General features: G+C 47.5%; 15 non-coding genes across 15 annotated transcripts; all 15 read left to right on the forward strand.

The window, feature by feature from the left end:
• Positions 1-488: 488 nt before the first annotated feature.
• Positions 489-560, forward strand: TRNAP-UGG (transfer RNA proline (anticodon UGG)). The gene has a single exon. It is a non-coding gene; the product is annotated as a tRNA-Pro (tRNA).
• A 420-nt stretch (positions 561-980) lies between these two features.
• Positions 981-1,053, forward strand: TRNAV-CAC (transfer RNA valine (anticodon CAC)). Its single transcript has one exon. It is a non-coding gene; the product is annotated as a tRNA-Val (tRNA).
• A 1,322-nt stretch (positions 1,054-2,375) lies between these two features.
• On the forward strand, positions 2,376-2,447 carry TRNAP-UGG (transfer RNA proline (anticodon UGG)). The gene has a single exon. It is a non-coding gene; the product is annotated as a tRNA-Pro (tRNA).
• A 420-nt stretch (positions 2,448-2,867) lies between these two features.
• TRNAV-CAC (transfer RNA valine (anticodon CAC)) lies at positions 2,868-2,940 on the forward strand. Its single transcript has one exon. It is a non-coding gene; the product is annotated as a tRNA-Val (tRNA).
• A 1,315-nt stretch (positions 2,941-4,255) lies between these two features.
• On the forward strand, positions 4,256-4,327 carry TRNAP-UGG (transfer RNA proline (anticodon UGG)). The gene has a single exon. It is a non-coding gene; the product is annotated as a tRNA-Pro (tRNA).
• A 420-nt stretch (positions 4,328-4,747) lies between these two features.
• TRNAV-CAC (transfer RNA valine (anticodon CAC)) lies at positions 4,748-4,820 on the forward strand. Its single transcript has one exon. It is a non-coding gene; the product is annotated as a tRNA-Val (tRNA).
• Positions 4,821-6,135: 1,315 nt separating this feature from the next.
• On the forward strand, positions 6,136-6,207 carry TRNAP-UGG (transfer RNA proline (anticodon UGG)). The gene has a single exon. It is a non-coding gene; the product is annotated as a tRNA-Pro (tRNA).
• Positions 6,208-7,993: 1,786 nt separating this feature from the next.
• TRNAP-UGG (transfer RNA proline (anticodon UGG)) lies at positions 7,994-8,065 on the forward strand. The gene has a single exon. It is a non-coding gene; the product is annotated as a tRNA-Pro (tRNA).
• Positions 8,066-8,485: 420 nt separating this feature from the next.
• Positions 8,486-8,558, forward strand: TRNAV-CAC (transfer RNA valine (anticodon CAC)). Its single transcript has one exon. It is a non-coding gene; the product is annotated as a tRNA-Val (tRNA).
• A 1,318-nt stretch (positions 8,559-9,876) lies between these two features.
• TRNAP-UGG (transfer RNA proline (anticodon UGG)) lies at positions 9,877-9,948 on the forward strand. Its single transcript has one exon. It is a non-coding gene; the product is annotated as a tRNA-Pro (tRNA).
• Positions 9,949-10,368: 420 nt separating this feature from the next.
• Positions 10,369-10,441, forward strand: TRNAV-CAC (transfer RNA valine (anticodon CAC)). The gene has a single exon. It is a non-coding gene; the product is annotated as a tRNA-Val (tRNA).
• A 1,318-nt stretch (positions 10,442-11,759) lies between these two features.
• On the forward strand, positions 11,760-11,831 carry TRNAP-UGG (transfer RNA proline (anticodon UGG)). The gene has a single exon. It is a non-coding gene; the product is annotated as a tRNA-Pro (tRNA).
• A 420-nt stretch (positions 11,832-12,251) lies between these two features.
• On the forward strand, positions 12,252-12,324 carry TRNAV-CAC (transfer RNA valine (anticodon CAC)). The gene has a single exon. It is a non-coding gene; the product is annotated as a tRNA-Val (tRNA).
• Positions 12,325-14,131: 1,807 nt separating this feature from the next.
• Positions 14,132-14,204, forward strand: TRNAV-CAC (transfer RNA valine (anticodon CAC)). Its single transcript has one exon. It is a non-coding gene; the product is annotated as a tRNA-Val (tRNA).
• A 1,315-nt stretch (positions 14,205-15,519) lies between these two features.
• TRNAP-UGG (transfer RNA proline (anticodon UGG)) lies at positions 15,520-15,591 on the forward strand. The gene has a single exon. It is a non-coding gene; the product is annotated as a tRNA-Pro (tRNA).
• Positions 15,592-15,862: the final 271 nt, after the last annotated feature.

Genomic DNA, 15,862 nt, shown 5'->3' on the forward strand with positions numbered 1-15,862 from the left:
CAGGGCTGGAGGGAGGAGGGCTGCTTTTTGTTTTTACAGGCAAAAGGAAAGGCCCAGCCCTCAGAGCTTCTGCCAATGCAGATCCCAGCAGGTGCAAAATAAAGGCTCTCCCCCACCTTGCCAGCTGCAGATTGATCAGAAGACTGCTAGTCTAGTGTGTTGGGCCACTTTCTCTCTTCTGTGTATCGTCCCCTCTTATTACATAAACAGCATAAGAGGAATAAAGGAAGGAAGGAAGGAAGGAAGGAAGGAAGGAACAGTGTATCGCAAGCACCTTCCACCCTGATGTCAATGGGCCACCAACCTTCGGGATGAGGAGGAGACCTGTGAAGACAGTCAGAGCGTGCCGACTGGGGCATTCATTTGGCTCATACACCGACAAGGCTTTCAGCGGCAGGAACAAACTTCAGGAATAGGCATTCTTGGCCTCGAATCCTAAGGGGGGTGCAAACGCTGAGGACAATTCCGTCAAATGCTCAAAGGACCGTGGCTCGTTGGTCTAGGGGTATGATTCTCGCTTTGGGTGCGAGAGGTCCCGGGTTCAAATCCCGGACGAGCCCAATCAAGGTGGTTAACTTGAGCTCCTTTTTTTTGTTTTTTCAATGTTATTTTCATTGGACAGACTCTCTGGTTTTCTCGGTAAGCAGTAGTCGATGAACAATTCACTTCCTGAACCTCTTTGCGTGCCATGTCCTTGCGACAAGCACTTTGTGTTCTCTGTTAGCTCTCAGTAACATTCCTTGATTTGCTTGTGAGTTTTGGCCGTCCGATCTCAAAGTGGAAATATGTCCTTCCCTCTGTACGCTGCATAGGCCCTCAGCTGGCATACTTGTATATGTGCGCATGCTTGATAGGACGTATGTTTTAGGCTGGATTGTGTGAGCTTCAGGCGCAAGGCATTTGATTAGTCTTTAAGCAGGTCCACTTGCACTGCCCTTTGCACCTGTTCTCCCAGTCCCTACAAAGGTCAGCAAGCAGCTGTTTCTGTAGTGTAGTGGTTATCACGGTCGCCTCACACGCGAAAGGTCCCCGGTTCGAGACCGGGCAGAAACACTCTCTGCTGGCATTTTACACAAAATAGTTTTTTTCCCCTTTTGTCACACACAAATGTAAAGTATGAACTTATTTGCGTTCTCATGGAAATAGCATATGCTCTCAAGAGCTTGAGAAATACACTGGGAAGGCAAGCATCCTCACATGTATTCTGTATATGGGGCCAATAAAAAAATGCACGCGCTTGCATTTTGTGTATGTAATGTTGCAGAGCACAGAGAGGATTTATTTTCCCTACTGCTGGGTATTTGGGTCTCTGGGATCACAGTTGGGTCCGCTCCGTCCTCTGAAATGGTCCATATTAGTTACATAGGTTAGTGTACCAAAGAAATAATACATTTTCATATACAGCTTCTTCATTTCTGTGTTCTGAGGGATTACCAGTTGTAAGAAATGCACTTGCCGGTACAGTGATTCCCTGGCTTTCTCTGGCCCGAGAAAGCTTTTCCTCTGAAGTGGGAACAGAAGTTGGACTGCTTCTGCTGAACTTCCTGAAAGCAGAGCTGGCGGGAGGAGGGACTTTTTGAGTGCTGGGAAAATTTGAGCTGGAAATTTGCATCGGCTGGACAGAGATTGCTTGGAGCAGCCAAAATATAATAACGGCCATGGCGCTCAAGTAAAGCAGAAAGCTTTTAGTATACACCTTTTGCACTCTTGTCAACGAAGCTGGGCTCTGTGAATGCTCACCCTACGCAAGAAAAGAGAACAGACTTTGCTGGTGACCTAAATATATCTCGCTGATCGAGCACGATCGAGCTCTGAGTGAGCAGCTGTGCAATGGTCATCTTTACCAAAGGGGAGATGCTGCTTTTTCCAGTGTCACGCCCATGCTCTCAGGGCTGGAGGGAGGAGGGCTGCTTTTTGTTTTTACAGGCAAAAGGAAAGGCCCAGCCCTCAGAGCTTCTGCCAATGCAGATCCCAGCAGGTGCAAAATAAAGGCTCTCCCCCACCTTGCCAGCTGCAGATTGATCAGAAGACTGCTAGTCTAGTGTGTTGGGCCACTTTCTCTCTTCTGTGTATCGTCCCCTCTTATTACATAAACAGCATAAGAGGAATAAAGGAAGGAAGGAAGGAAGGAAGGAAGGAAGGAACAGTGTATCGCAAGCACCTTCCACCCTGATGTCAATGGGCCACCAACCTTCGGGATGAGGAGGAGACCTGTGAAGACAGTCAGAGCGTGCCGACTGGGGCATTCATTTGGCTCATACACCGACAAGGCTTTCAGCGGCAGGAACAAACTTCAGGAATAGGCATTCTTGGCCTCGAATCCTAAGGGGGGTGCAAACGCTGAGGACAATTCCGTCAAATGCTCAAAGGACCGTGGCTCGTTGGTCTAGGGGTATGATTCTCGCTTTGGGTGCGAGAGGTCCCGGGTTCAAATCCCGGACGAGCCCAATCAAGGTGGTTAACTTGAGCTCCTTTTTTTTGTTTTTTCAATGTTATTTTCATTGGACAGACTCTCTGGTTTTCTCGGTAAGCAGTAGTCGATGAACAATTCACTTCCTGAACCTCTTTGCGTGCCATGTCCTTGCGACAAGCACTTTGTGTTCTCTGTTAGCTCTCAGTAACATTCCTTGATTTGCTTGTGAGTTTTGGCCGTCCGATCTCAAAGTGGAAATATGTCCTTCCCTCTGTACGCTGCATAGGCCCTCAGCTGGCATACTTGTATATGTGCGCATGCTTGATAGGACGTATGTTTTAGGCTGGATTGTGTGAGCTTCAGGCGCAAGGCATTTGATTAGTCTTTAAGCAGGTCCACTTGCACTGCCCTTTGCACCTGTTCTCCCAGTCCCTACAAAGGTGAGCAAGCAGCTGTTTCTGTAGTGTAGTGGTTATCACGTTCGCCTCACACGCGAACGGTCCCCGGTTCGAGACCGGGCAGAAACACTCTCTGCTGGCATTTTACACAAAATAGTTTTTTTCCCCTTTTGTCACACACAAATGTAAAGTATGAACTTATTTGCGTTCCCATGGAAATAGCATATGCTCTCAAGAGCTTGAGAAATACACTGGGAAGGCAAGCATCCTCACATGTATTCTGTATATGGGGCCAATAAAAAAATGCACGCGCTTGCATTTTGTGTATGTAATGTTGCAGAGCACAGAGAGGATTTATTTTCCCTACTGCTGGGTATTTGGGTCTCTGGGATCACAGTTGGGTCCGCTCCGTCCTCTGAAATGGTCCATATTAGTTACATATGTTAGTGTACCAAAGAAATAATACATTTTCATATACAGCTTCTTCATTTCTGTGTTCTGAGGGATTACCAGTTGTAAGAAATGCACTTGCCGGTACAGTGATTCCCTGGCTTTCTCTGGCCCGAGAAAGCTTTTCCTCTGAAGTGGGAACAGAAGTTGGACTGCTTCTGCTGAACTTCCTGAAAGCAGAGCTGGCGGGAGGAGGGACTTTTTGAGTGCTGGGAAAATTTGAGCTGGAAATTTGCATCGGCTGGACAGAGATTGCTTGGAGCAGCCAAAATACAATAACGGCCATGCCGCTCAAGTAAAGCAGAAAGCTTTTAGTATACACCTTTTGCACTCTTGTCAACGAAGCTGGGCTCTGTGAATGCTCACCCTACGCAAGAAAAGAGAACAGACTTTGCTGGTGACCTAAATATATCTCGCCTGATCGAGCACGATCGAGCTCTGAGTGAGCAGCTGTGCAATGGTCATCTTTACCAAAGGGGAGATGCTGCTTTTTCCAGTGTCACGCCCATGCTCTCAGGGCTGGAGGGAGGAGGGCTGCTTTTTGTTTTTACAGGCAAAAGGAAAGGCCCAGCCCTCAGAGCTTCTGCCAATGCAGATCCCAGCAGGTGCAAAATAAAGGCTCTCCCCCACCTTGCCAGCTGCAGATTGATCAGAAGACTGCTAGTCTAGTGTGTTGGGCCACTTTCTCTCTTCTGTGTATCGTCCCCTCTTATTACATAAACAGCATAAGAGGAATAAAGGAAGGAAGGAAGGAAGGAAGGAACAGTGTATCGCAAGCACCTTCCACCCTGATGTCAATGGGCCACCAACCTTCGGGATGAGGAGGAGACCTGTGAAGACAGTCAGAGCGTGCCGACTGGGGCATTCATTTGGCTCATACACCGTCAAGGCTTTCAGCGGCAGGAACAAACTTCTGGAATAGGCATTCTTGGCCTCGAATCCTAAGGGGGGTGCAAACGCTGAGGACAATTCCGTCAAATGCTCAAAGAACCGTGGCTCGTTGGTCTAGGGGTATGATTCTCGCTTTGGGTGCGGGAGGTCCCGGGTTCAAATCCCGGACGAGCCCAATCAAGGTGGTTAACTTGAGCTCCTTTTTTTTGTTTTTTCAATGTTATTTTCATTGGACAGACTCTCTGGTTTTCTCGGTAAGCAGTAGTCGATGAACAATTCACTTCCTGAACCTCTTTGCGTGCCATGTCCTTGCGACAAGCACTTTGTGTTCTCTGTTAGCTCTCAGTAACATTCCTTGATTTGCTTGTGAGTTTTGGCCGTCCGATCTCAAAGTGGAAATATGTCCTTCCCTCTGTACGCTGCATAGGCCCTCAGCTGGCATACTTGTATATGTGCGCATGCTTGATAGGACGTATGTTTTAGGCTGGATTGTGTGAGCTTCAGGCGCAAGGCATTTGATTAGTCTTTAAGCAGGTCCACTTGCACTGCCCTTTGCACCTGTTCTCCCAGTCCCTACAAAGGTGAGCAAGCAGCTGTTTCTGTAGTGTAGTGGTTATCACGTTCGCCTCACACGCGAAAGGTCCCCGGTTTGAGACCGGGCAGAAACACTCTCTGCTGGCATTTTACACAAAATAGTTTTTTTCCCCTTTTGTCACACACAAATGTAAAGTATGAACTTATTTGCGTTCCCATGGAAATAGCATATGCTCTCAAGAGCTTGAGAAATACACTGGGAAGGCAAGCATCCTCACATGTATTCTGTATATGGGGCCAATAAAAAAATGCACGCGCTTGCATTTTGTGTATGTAATGTTGCAGAGCACAGAGAGGATTTATTTTCCCTACTGCTGGGTATTTGGGTCTCTGGGATCACAGTTGGGTCCGCTCCGTCCTCTGAAATGGTCCATATTAGTTACATAGGTTAGTGTACCAAAGAAATAATACATTTTCATATACAGCTTCTTCATTTCTGTGTTCTGAGGGATTACCAGTTGTAAGAAATGCACTTGCCGGTACAGTGATTCCCTGGCTTTCTCTGGCCCGAGAAAGCTTTTCCTCTGAAGTGGGAACAGAAGTTGGACTGCTTCTGCTGAACTTCCTGAAAGCAGAGCTGGCGGGAGGAGGGACTTTTTGAGTGCTGGGAAAATTTGAGCTGGAAATTTGCATCGGCTGGACAGAGATTGCTTGGAGCAGCCAAAATATAATAACGGCCATGGCGCTCAAGTAAAGCAGAAAGCTTTTAGTATACACCTTTTGCACTCTTGTCAACGAAGCTGGGCTCTGTGAATGCTCACCCTACGCAAGAAAAGAGAACAGACTTTGCTGGTGACCTAAATATATCTCGCCTGATCGAGCACGATCGAGCTCTGAGTGAGCAGCTGTGCAATGGTCATCTTTACCAAAGGGGAGATGCTGCTTTTTCCAGTGTCACGCCCATGCTCTCAGGGCTGGAGGGAGGAGGGCTGCTTTTTGTTTTTACAGGCAAAAGGAAAGGCCCAGCCCTCAGAGCTTCTGCCAATGCAGATCCCAGCAGGTGCAAAATAAAGGCTCTCCCCCACCTTGCCAGCTGCAGATTGATCAGAAGACTGCTAGTCTAGTGTGTTGGGCCACTTTCTCTCTTCTGTGTATCGTCCCCTCTTATTACATGAACAGCATAAGAGGAATAAAGGAAGGAAGGAAGGAAGGAAGGAACAGTGTATCGCAAGCACCTTCCACCCTGATGTCAATGGGCCACCAACCTTCGGGATGAGGAGGAGACCTGTGAAGACAGTCAGAGCGTGCCGACTGGGGCATTCATTTGGCTCATACACCGACAAGGCTTTCAGCGGCAGGAACAAACTTCAGGAATAGGCATTCTTGGCCTCGAATCCTAAGGGGGGTGCAAACGCTGAGGACAATTCCGTCAAATGCTCAAAGGACCGTGGCTCGTTGGTCTAGGGGTATGATTCTCGCTTTGGGTGCGAGAGGTCCCGGGTTCAAATCCCGGACGAGCCCAATCAAGGTGGTTAACTTGAGCTCCTTTTTTTTGTTTTTTCAATGTTATTTTCATTGGACAGACTCTCTGGTTTTCTCGGTAAGCAGTAGTCGATGAACAATTCACTTCCTGAACCTCTTTGCGTGCCATGTCCTTGCGACAAGCACTTTGTGTTCTCTGTTAGCTCTCAGTAACATTCCTTGATTTGCTTGTGAGTTTTGGCCGTCCGATCTCAAAGTGGAAATATGTCCTTCCCTCTGTACGCTGCATAGGCCCTCAGCTGGCATACTTGTATATGTGCGCATGCTTGATAGGACGTATGTTTTAGGCTGGATTGTGTGAGCTTCAGGCGCAAGGCATTTGATTAGTCTTTAAGCAGGTCCACTTGCACTGCCCTTTGCACCTGTTCTCCCAGTCCCTACAAAGGTGAGCAAGCAGCTGTTTCTGTAGTGTAGTGGTTATCACACACGCGAAAGGTCCCCGGTTCGAGACCGGGCAGAAACACTCTCTGCTGGCATTTTACACAAAATAGTTTTTTTCCCCTTTTGTCACACACAAATGTAAAGTATGAACTTATTTGCGTTCTCATGGAAATAGCATATGCTCTCAAGAGCTTGAGAAATACACTGGGAAGGCAAGCATCCTCACATGTATTCTGTATATGGGGCCAATAAAAAAATGCACGCGCTTGCATTTTGTGTATGTAATGTTGCAGAGCACAGAGAGGATTTATTTTCCCTACTGCTGGGTATTTGGGTCTCTGGGATCACAGTTGGGTCCGCTCCGTCCTCTGAAATGGTCCATATTAGTTACATAGGTTAGTGTACCAAAGAAATAATACATTTTCATATACAGCTTCTTCATTTCTGTGTTCTGAGGGATTACCAGTTGTAAGAAATGCACTTGCCGGTACAGTGATTCCCTGGCTTTCTCTGGCCCGAGAAAGCTTTTCCTCTGAAGTGGGAACAGAAGTTGGACTGCTTCTGCTGAACTTCCTGAAAGCAGAGCTGGCGGGAGGAGGGACTTTTTGAGTGCTGGGAAAATTTGAGCTGGAAATTTGCATCGGCTGGACAGAGATTGCTTGGAGCAGCCAAAATATAATAACGGCCATGGCGCTCAAGTAAAGCAGAAAGCTTTTAGTATACACCTTTTGCACTCTTGTCAACGAAGCTGGGCTCTGTGAATGCTCACCCTACGCAAGAAAAGAGAACAGACTTTGCTGGTGACCTAAATATATCTCGCTGATCGAGCACGATCGAGCTCTGAGTGAGCAGCTGTGCAATGGTCATCTTTACCAAAGGGGAGATGCTGCTTTTTCCAGTGTCACGCCCATGCTCTCAGGGCTGGAGGGAGGAGGGCTGCTTTTTGTTTTTACAGGCAAAAGGAAAGGCCCAGCCCTCAGAGCTTCTGCCAATGCAGATCCCAGCAGGTGCAAAATAAAGGCTCTCCCCCACCTTGCCAGCTGCAGATTGATCAGAAGACTGCTAGTCTAGTGTGTTGGGCCACTTTCTCTCTTCTGTGTATCGTCCCCTCTTATTACATAAATAGCATAAGAGGAATAAAGGAAGGAAGGAACAGTGTATCGCAAGCACCTTTCACCCTGATGTCAATGGGCCACCAACCTTCGGGATGAGGAGGAGACCTGTGAAGACAGTCAGAGCGTGCCGACTGGGGCATTCATTTGGCTCATACACCGACAAGGCTTTCAGCGGCAGGAACAAACTTCAGGAATAGGCATTCTTGGCCTCGAATCCTAAGGGGGGTGCAAACGCTGAGGACAATTCCGTCAAATGCTCAAAGGACCGTGGCTCGTTGGTCTAGGGGTATGATTCTCGCTTTGGGTGCGAGAGGTCCCGGGTTCAAATCCCGGACGAGCCCAATCAAGGTGGTTAACTTGAGCTCCTTTTTTTTGTTTTTTCAATGTTATTTTCATTGGACAGACTCTCTGGTTTTCTCGGTAAGCAGTAGTCGATGAACAATTCACTTCCTGAACCTCTTTGCGTGCCATGTCCTTGCGACAAGCACTTTGTGTTCTCTGTTAGCTCTCAGTAACATTCCTTGATTTGCTTGTGAGTTTTGGCCGTCCGATCTCAAAGTGGAAATATGTCCTTCCCTCTGTACGCTGCATAGGCCCTCAGCTGGCATACTTGTATATGTGCGCATGCTTGATAGGACGTATGTTTTAGGCTGGATTGTGTGAGCTTCAGGCGCAAGGCATTTGATTAGTCTTTAAGCAGGTCCACTTGCACTGCCCTTTGCACCTGTTCTCCCAGTCCCTACAAAGGTGAGCAAGCAGCTGTTTCTGTAGTGTAGTGGTTATCACGTTCGCTTCACACGCGAAAGGTCCCCGGTTCGAGACCGGGCAGAAACACTCTCTGCTGGCATTTTACACAAAATAGTTTTTTTCCCCTTTTGTCACACACAAATGTAAAGTATGAACTTATTTGCGTTCCCATGGAAATAGCATATGCTCTCAAGAGCTTGAGAAATACACTGGGAAGGCAAGCATCCTCACATGTATTCTGTATATGGGGCCAATAAAAAAATGCACGCGCTTGCATTTTGTGTATGTAATGTTGCAGAGCACAGAGAGGATTTATTTTCCCTACTGCTGGGTATTTGGGTCTCTGGGATCACAGTTGGGTCCGCTCCGTCCTCTGAAATGGTCCATATTAGTTACATAGGTTAGTGTACCAAAGAAATAATACATTTTCATATACAGCTTCTTCATTTCTGTGTTCTGAGGGATTACCAGTTGTAAGAAATGCACTTGCCGGTACAGTGATTCCCTGGCTTTCTCTGGCCCGAGAAAGCTTTTCCTCTGAAGTGGGAACAGAAGTTGGACTGCTTCTGCTGAACTTCCTGAAAGCAGAGCTGGCGGGAGGAGGGACTTTTTGAGTGCTGGGAAAATTTGAGCTGGAAATTTGCATCGGCTGGACAGAGATTGCTTGGAGCAGCCAAAATATAATAACGGCCATGGCGCTCAAGTAAAGCAGAAAGCTTTTAGTATACACCTTTTGCACTCTTGTCAACGAAGCTGGGCTCTGTGAATGCTCACCCTACGCAAGAAAAGAGAACAGACTTTGCTGGTGACCTAAATATATCTCGCTGATCGAGCACGATCGAGCTCTGAGTGAGCAGCTGTGCAATGGTCATCTTTACCAAAGGGGAGATGCTGCTTTTTCCAGTGTCACGCCCATGCTCTCAGGGCTGGAGGGAGGAGGGCTGCTTTTTGTTTTTACAGGCAAAAGGAAAGGCCCAGCCCTCAGAGCTTCTGCCAATGCAGATCCCAGCAGGTGCAAAATAAAGGCTCTCCCCCACCTTGCCAGCTGCAGATTGATCAGAAGACTGCTAGTCTAGTGTGTTGGGCCACTTTCTCTCTTCTGTGTATCGTCCCCTCTTATTACATAAACAGCATAAGAGGAATAAAGGAAGGAAGGAAGGAAGGAAGAAAGGAACAGTGTATCGCAAGCACCTTCCACCCTGATGTCAATGGGCCACCAACCTTCGGGATGAGGAGGAGACCTGTGAAGACAGTCAGAGCGTGCCGACTGGGGCATTCATTTGGCTCATACACCGACAAGGCTTTCAGCGGCAGGAACAAACTTCAGGAATAGGCATTCTTGGCCTCGAATCCTAAGGGGGGTGCAAACGCTGAGGACAATTCCGTCAAATGCTCAAAGGACCGTGGCTCGTTGGTCTAGGGGTATGATTCTCGCTTTGGGTGCGAGAGGTCCCGGGTTCAAATCCCGGACGAGCCCAATCAAGGTGGTTAACTTGAGCTCCTTTTTTTTGTTTTTTCAATGTTATTTTCATTGGACAGACTCTCTGGTTTTCTCGGTAAGCAGTAGTCGATGAACAATTCACTTCCCGAACCTCTTTGCGTGCCATGTCCTTGCGACAAGCACTTTGTGTTCTCTGTTAGCTCTCAGTAACATTCCTTGATTTGCTTGTGAGTTTTGGCCGTCCGATCTCAAAGTGGAAATATGTCCTTCCCTCTGTACGCTGCATAGGCCCTCAGCTGGCATACTTGTATATGTGCGCATGCTTGATAGGACGTATGTTTTAGGCTGGATTGTGTGAGCTTCAGGCGCAAGGCATTTGATTAGTCTTTAAGCAGGTCCACTTGCACTGCCCTTTGCACCTGTTCTCCCAGTCCCTACAAAGGTGAGCAAGCAGCTGTTTCTGTAGTGTAGTGGTTATCACGTTCGCCTCACACGCGAAAGGTCCCCGGTTCGAGACCGGGCAGAAACACTCTCTGCTGGCATTTTACACAAAATAGTTTTTTTCCCCTTTTGTCACACACAAATGTAAAGTATGAACTTATTTGCGTTCCCATGGAAATAGCATATGCTCTCAAGAGCTTGAGAAATACACTGGGAAGGCAAGCATCCTCACATGTATTCTGTATATGGGGCCAATAAAAAAATGCACGCGCTTGCATTTTGTGTATGTAATGTTGCAGAGCACAGAGAGGATTTATTTTCCCTACTGCTGGGTATTTGGGTCTCTGGGATCACAGTTGGGTCCGCTCCGTCCTCTGAAATGGTCCATATTAGTTACATAGGTTAGTGTACCAAAGAAATAATACATTTTCATATACAGCTTCTTCATTTCTGTGTTCTGAGGGATTACCAGTTGTAAGAAATGCACTTGCCGGTACAGTGATTCCCTGGCTTTCTCTGGCCCGAGAAAGCTTTTCCTCTGAAGTGGGAACAGAAGTTGGACTGCTTCTGCTGAACTTCCTGAAAGCAGAGCTGGCGGAAGGAGGGACTTTTTGAGTGCTGGGAAAATTTGAGCTGGAAATTTGCATCGGCTGGACAGAGATTGCTTGGAGCAGCCAAAATATAATAACGGCCATGGCGCTCAAGTAAAGCAGAAAGCTTTTAGTATACACCTTTTGCACTCTTGTCAACGAAGCTGGGCTCTGTGAATGCTCACCCTACGCAAGAAAAGAGAACAGACTTTGCTGGTGACCTAAATATATCTCGCTGATCGAGCACGATCGAGCTCTGAGTGAGCAGCTGTGCAATGGTCATCTTTACCAAAGGGGAGATGCTGCTTTTTCCAGTGTCACGCCCATGCTCTCAGGGCTGGAGGGAGGAGGGCTGCTTTTTGTTTTTACAGGCAAAAGGAAAGGCCCAGCCCTCAGAGCTTCTGCCAATGCAGATCCCAGCAGGTGCAAAATAAAGGCTCTCCCCCACCTTGCCAGCTGAAGATTGATCAGAAGACTGCTAGTCTAGTGTGTTGGGCCACTTTCTCTCTTCTGTGTATCGTCCCCTCTTATTACATAAACAGCATAAGAGGAATAAAGGAAGGAAGGAAGGAAGGAAGGAAGGAACAGTGTATCGCAAGCACCTTCCACCCTGATGTCAATGGGCCACCAACCTTCGGGATGAGGAGGAGACCTGTGAAGACAGTCAGAGCGTGCCGACTGGGGCATTCATTTGGCTCATACACCGACAAGGCTTTCAGCGGCAGGAACAAACTTCAGGAATAGGCATTCTTGGCCTCGAATCCTAAGGGGGGTGCAAACGCTGAGGACAATTCCGTCAAATGCTCAAAGGGCTGTGGCTCGTTGGTCTAGGGGTATGATTCTCGCTTTGGGTGCGAGAGGTCCCGGGTTCAAATCCCGGACGAGCCCAATCAAGGTGGTTAACTTGAGCTCCTTTTTTTTGTTTTTTCAATGTTATTTTCATTGGACAGACTCTCTGGTTTTCTCGGTAAGCAGTAGTCGATGAACAATTCACTTCCTGAACCTCTTTGCGTGCCATGTCCTTGCGACAAGCACTTTGTGTTCTCTGTTAGCTCTCAGTAACATTCCTTGATTTGCTTGTGAGTTTTGGCCGTCCGATCTCAAAGTGGAAATATGTCCTTCCCTCTGTACGCTGCATAGGCCCTCAGCTGGCATACTTGTATATGTGCGCATGCTTGATAGGACGTATGTTTTAGGCTGGATTGTGTGAGCTTCAGGCGCAAGGCATTTGATTAGTCTTTAAGCAGGTCCACTTGCACTGCCCTTTGCACCTGTTCTCCCAGTCCCTACAAAGGTGAGCAAGCAGCTGTTTCTGTAGTGTAGTGGTTATCACGTTCGCCTCACACGCGAAAGGTCCCCGGTTCGAGACCGGGCAGAAACACTCTCTGCTGGCATTTTACACAAAATAGTTTTTTTCCCCTTTTGTCACACACAAATGTAAAGTATGAACTTATTTGCGTTCCCATGGAAATAGCATATGCTCTCAAGAGCTTGAGAAATACACTGGGAAGGCAAGCATCCTCACATGTATTCTGTATATGGGGCCAATAAAAAAATGCACGCGCTTGCATTTTGTATATGTAATGTTGCAGAGCACAGAGAGGATTTATTTTCCCTACTGCTGGGTATTTGGGTCTCTGGGATCACAGTTGGGTCCGCTCCGTCCTCTGAAATGGTCCATATTAGTTACATAGGTTAGTGTACCAAAGAAATAATACATTTTCATATACAGCTTCTTCATTTCTGTGTTCTGAGGGATTACCAGTTGTAAGAAATGCACTTGCCGGTACAGTGATTCCCTGGCTTTCTCTGGCCCGAGAAAGCTTTTCCTCTGAAGTGGGAACAGAAGTTGGACTGCTTCTGCTGAACTTCCTGAAAGCAGAGCTGGCGGGAGGAGGGACTTTTTGAGTGCTGGGAAAATTTGAGCTGGAAATTTGCATCGGCTGGACAGAGATTGCTTGGAGCAGCCAAAATATAATAACGGCCATGGCGCTCAAGTAAAGCAGAAAGCTTTTAGTATACACCTTTTGCACTCTTGTCAACGAAGCTGGGCTCTGTGAATGCTCACCCTACGCAAGAAAAGAGAACAGACTTTGCTGGTGACCTAAATATATCTCGCCTGATCGAGCACGATCGAGCTCTGAGTGAGCAGCTGTGCAATGGTCATCTTTACCAAAGGGGAGATGCTGCTTTTTCCAGTGTCACGCCCATGCTCTCAGGGCTGGAGGGAGGAGGGCTGCTTTTTGTTTTTACAGGCAAAAGGAAAGGCCCAGCCCTCAGAGCTTCTGCCAATGCAGATCCCAGCAGGTGCAAAATAAAGGCTCTCCCCCACCTTGCCAGCTGCAGATTGATCAGAAGACTGCTAGTCTAGTGTGTTGGGCCACTTTCTCTCTTCTGTGTATCGTCCCCTCTTATTACATAAACAGCATAAGAGGAATAAAGGAAGGAAGGAAGGAAGGAAGGAACAGTGTATCGCAAGCACCTTCCACCCTGATGTCAATGGGCCACCAACCTTCGGGATGAGGAGGAGACCTGTGAAGACAGTCAGAGCGTGCCGACTGGGGCATTCATTTGGCTCATACACCGTCAAGGCTTTCAGCGGCAGGAACAAACTTCTGGAATAGGCATTCTTGGCCTTGAATCCTAAGGGGGGTGCAAACGCTGAGGACAATTCCGTCAAATGCTCAAAGGACCGTGGCTCGTTGGTCTAGGGGTATGATTCTCGCTTTGGGTGCGGGAGGTCCCGGGTTCAAATCCCGAACGAGCCCAATCAAGGTGGTTAACTTGAGCTCCTTTTTTTTGTTTTTTCAATGTTATTTTCATTGGACAGACTCTCTGGTTTTCTCGGTAAGCAGTAGTCGATGAACAATTCACTTCCTGAACCTCTTTGCGTGCCATGTCCTTGCGACAAGCACTTTGTGTTCTCTGTTAGCTCTCAGTAACATTCCTTGATTTGCTTGTGAGTTTTGGCCGTCCGATCTCAAAGTGGAAATATGTCCTTCCCTCTGTACGCTGCATAGGCCCTCAGCTGGCATACTTGTATATGTGCGCATGCTTGATAGGACGTATGTTTTAGGCTGGATTGTGTGAGCTTCAGGCGCAAGGCATTTGATTAGTCTTTAAGCAGGTCCACTTGCACTGCCCTTTGCACCTGTTCTCCCAGTCCCTACAAAGGTGAGCAAGCAGCTGTTTCTGTAGTGTAGTGGTTATCACGTTCGCCTCACACGCGAAAGGTCCCCGGTTCGAGACCGGGCAGAAACACTCTCTGCTGGCATTTTACACAAAATAGTTTTTTTCCCCTTTTGTCACACACAAATGTAAAGTATGAACTTATTTGCGTTCCCATGGAAATAGCATATGCTCTCAAGAGCTTGAGAAATACACTGGGAAGGCAAGCATCCTCACATGTATTCTGTATATGGGGCCAATAAAAAAATGCACGCGCTTGCATTTTGTATATGTAATGTTGCAGAGCACAGAGAGGATTTATTTTCCCTACTGCTGGGTATTTGGGTCTCTGGGATCACAGTTGGGTCCGCTCCGTCCTCTGAAATGGTCCATATTAGTTACATAGGTTAGTGTACCAAAGAAATAATACATTTTCATATACAGCTTCTTCATTTCTGTGTTCTGAGGGATTACCAGTTGTAAGAAATGCACTTGCCGGTACAGTGATTCCCTGGCTTTCTCTGGCCCGAGAAAGCTTTTCCTCTGAAGTGGGAACAGAAGTTGGACTGCTTCTGCTGAACTTCCTGAAAGCAGAGCTGGCGGGAGGAGGGACTTTTTGAGTGCTGGGAAAATTTGAGCTGGAAATTTGCATCGGCTGGACAGAGATTGCTTGGAGCAGCCAAAATATAATAACGGCCATGGCGCTCAAGTAAAGCAGAAAGCTTTTAGTATACACCTTTTGCACTCTTGTCAACGAAGCTGGGCTCTGTGAATGCTCACCCTACGCAAGAAAAGAGAACAGACTTTGCTGGTGACCTAAATATATCTCGCCTGATCGAGCACGATCGAGCTCTGAGTGAGCAGCTGTGCAATGGTCATCTTTACCAAAGGGGAGATGCTGCTTTTTCCAGTGTCACGCCCATGCTCTCAGGGCTGGAGGGAGGAGGGCTGCTTTTTGTTTTTACAGGCAAAAGGAAAGGCCCAGCCCTCAGAGCTTCTGCCAATGCAGATCCCAGCAGGTGCAAAATAAAGGCTCTCCCCCACCTTGCCAGCTGCAGATTGATCAGAAGACTGCTAGTCTAGTGTGTTGGGCCACTTTCTCTCTTCTGTGTATCGTCCCCTCTTATTACATAAACAGCATAAGAGGAATAAAGGAAGGAAGGAAGGAAGGAAGGAACAGTGTATCGCAAGCACCTTCCACCCTGATGTCAATGGGCCACCAACCTTCGGGATGAGGAGGAGACCTGTGAAGACAGTCAGAGCGTGCCGACTGGGGCATTCATTTGGCTCATACACCGTCAAGGCTTTCAGCGGCAGGAACAAACTTCTGGAATAGGCATTCTTGGCCTCGAATCCTAAGGGGGGTGCAAACGCTGAGGACAATTCCGTCAAATGCTCAAAGGACCGTGGCTCGTTGGTCTAGGGGTATGATTCTCGCTTTGGGTGCGAGAGGTCCCGGGTTCAAATCCCGAACGAGCCCAATCAAGGTGGTTAACTTGAGCTCCTTTTTATTGTTTTTTCAATGTTATTTTCATTGGACAGACTCTCTGGTTTTCTCGGTAAGCAGTAGTCGATGAACAATTCACTTCCTGAACCTCTTTGCGTGCCATGTCCTTGCGACAAGCACTTTGTGTTCTCTGTTAGCTCTCAGTAACATTCCTTGATTTGCTTGTGAGTTTTGGCCGTCCGATCTCAAAGTGGAAATATGTCCTTCCCTCTGTACGCTGCATAGGCCCTCAGCTGGCATACTT

Source organism: Ambystoma mexicanum, chromosome 2q (genome assembly GCF_040938575.1).
Source record: "Ambystoma mexicanum isolate Mex_15411 chromosome 2q, UKY_AmexF1_1, whole genome shotgun sequence".
NCBI lineage: Eukaryota > Metazoa > Chordata > Amphibia > Caudata > Ambystomatidae > Ambystoma > Ambystoma mexicanum.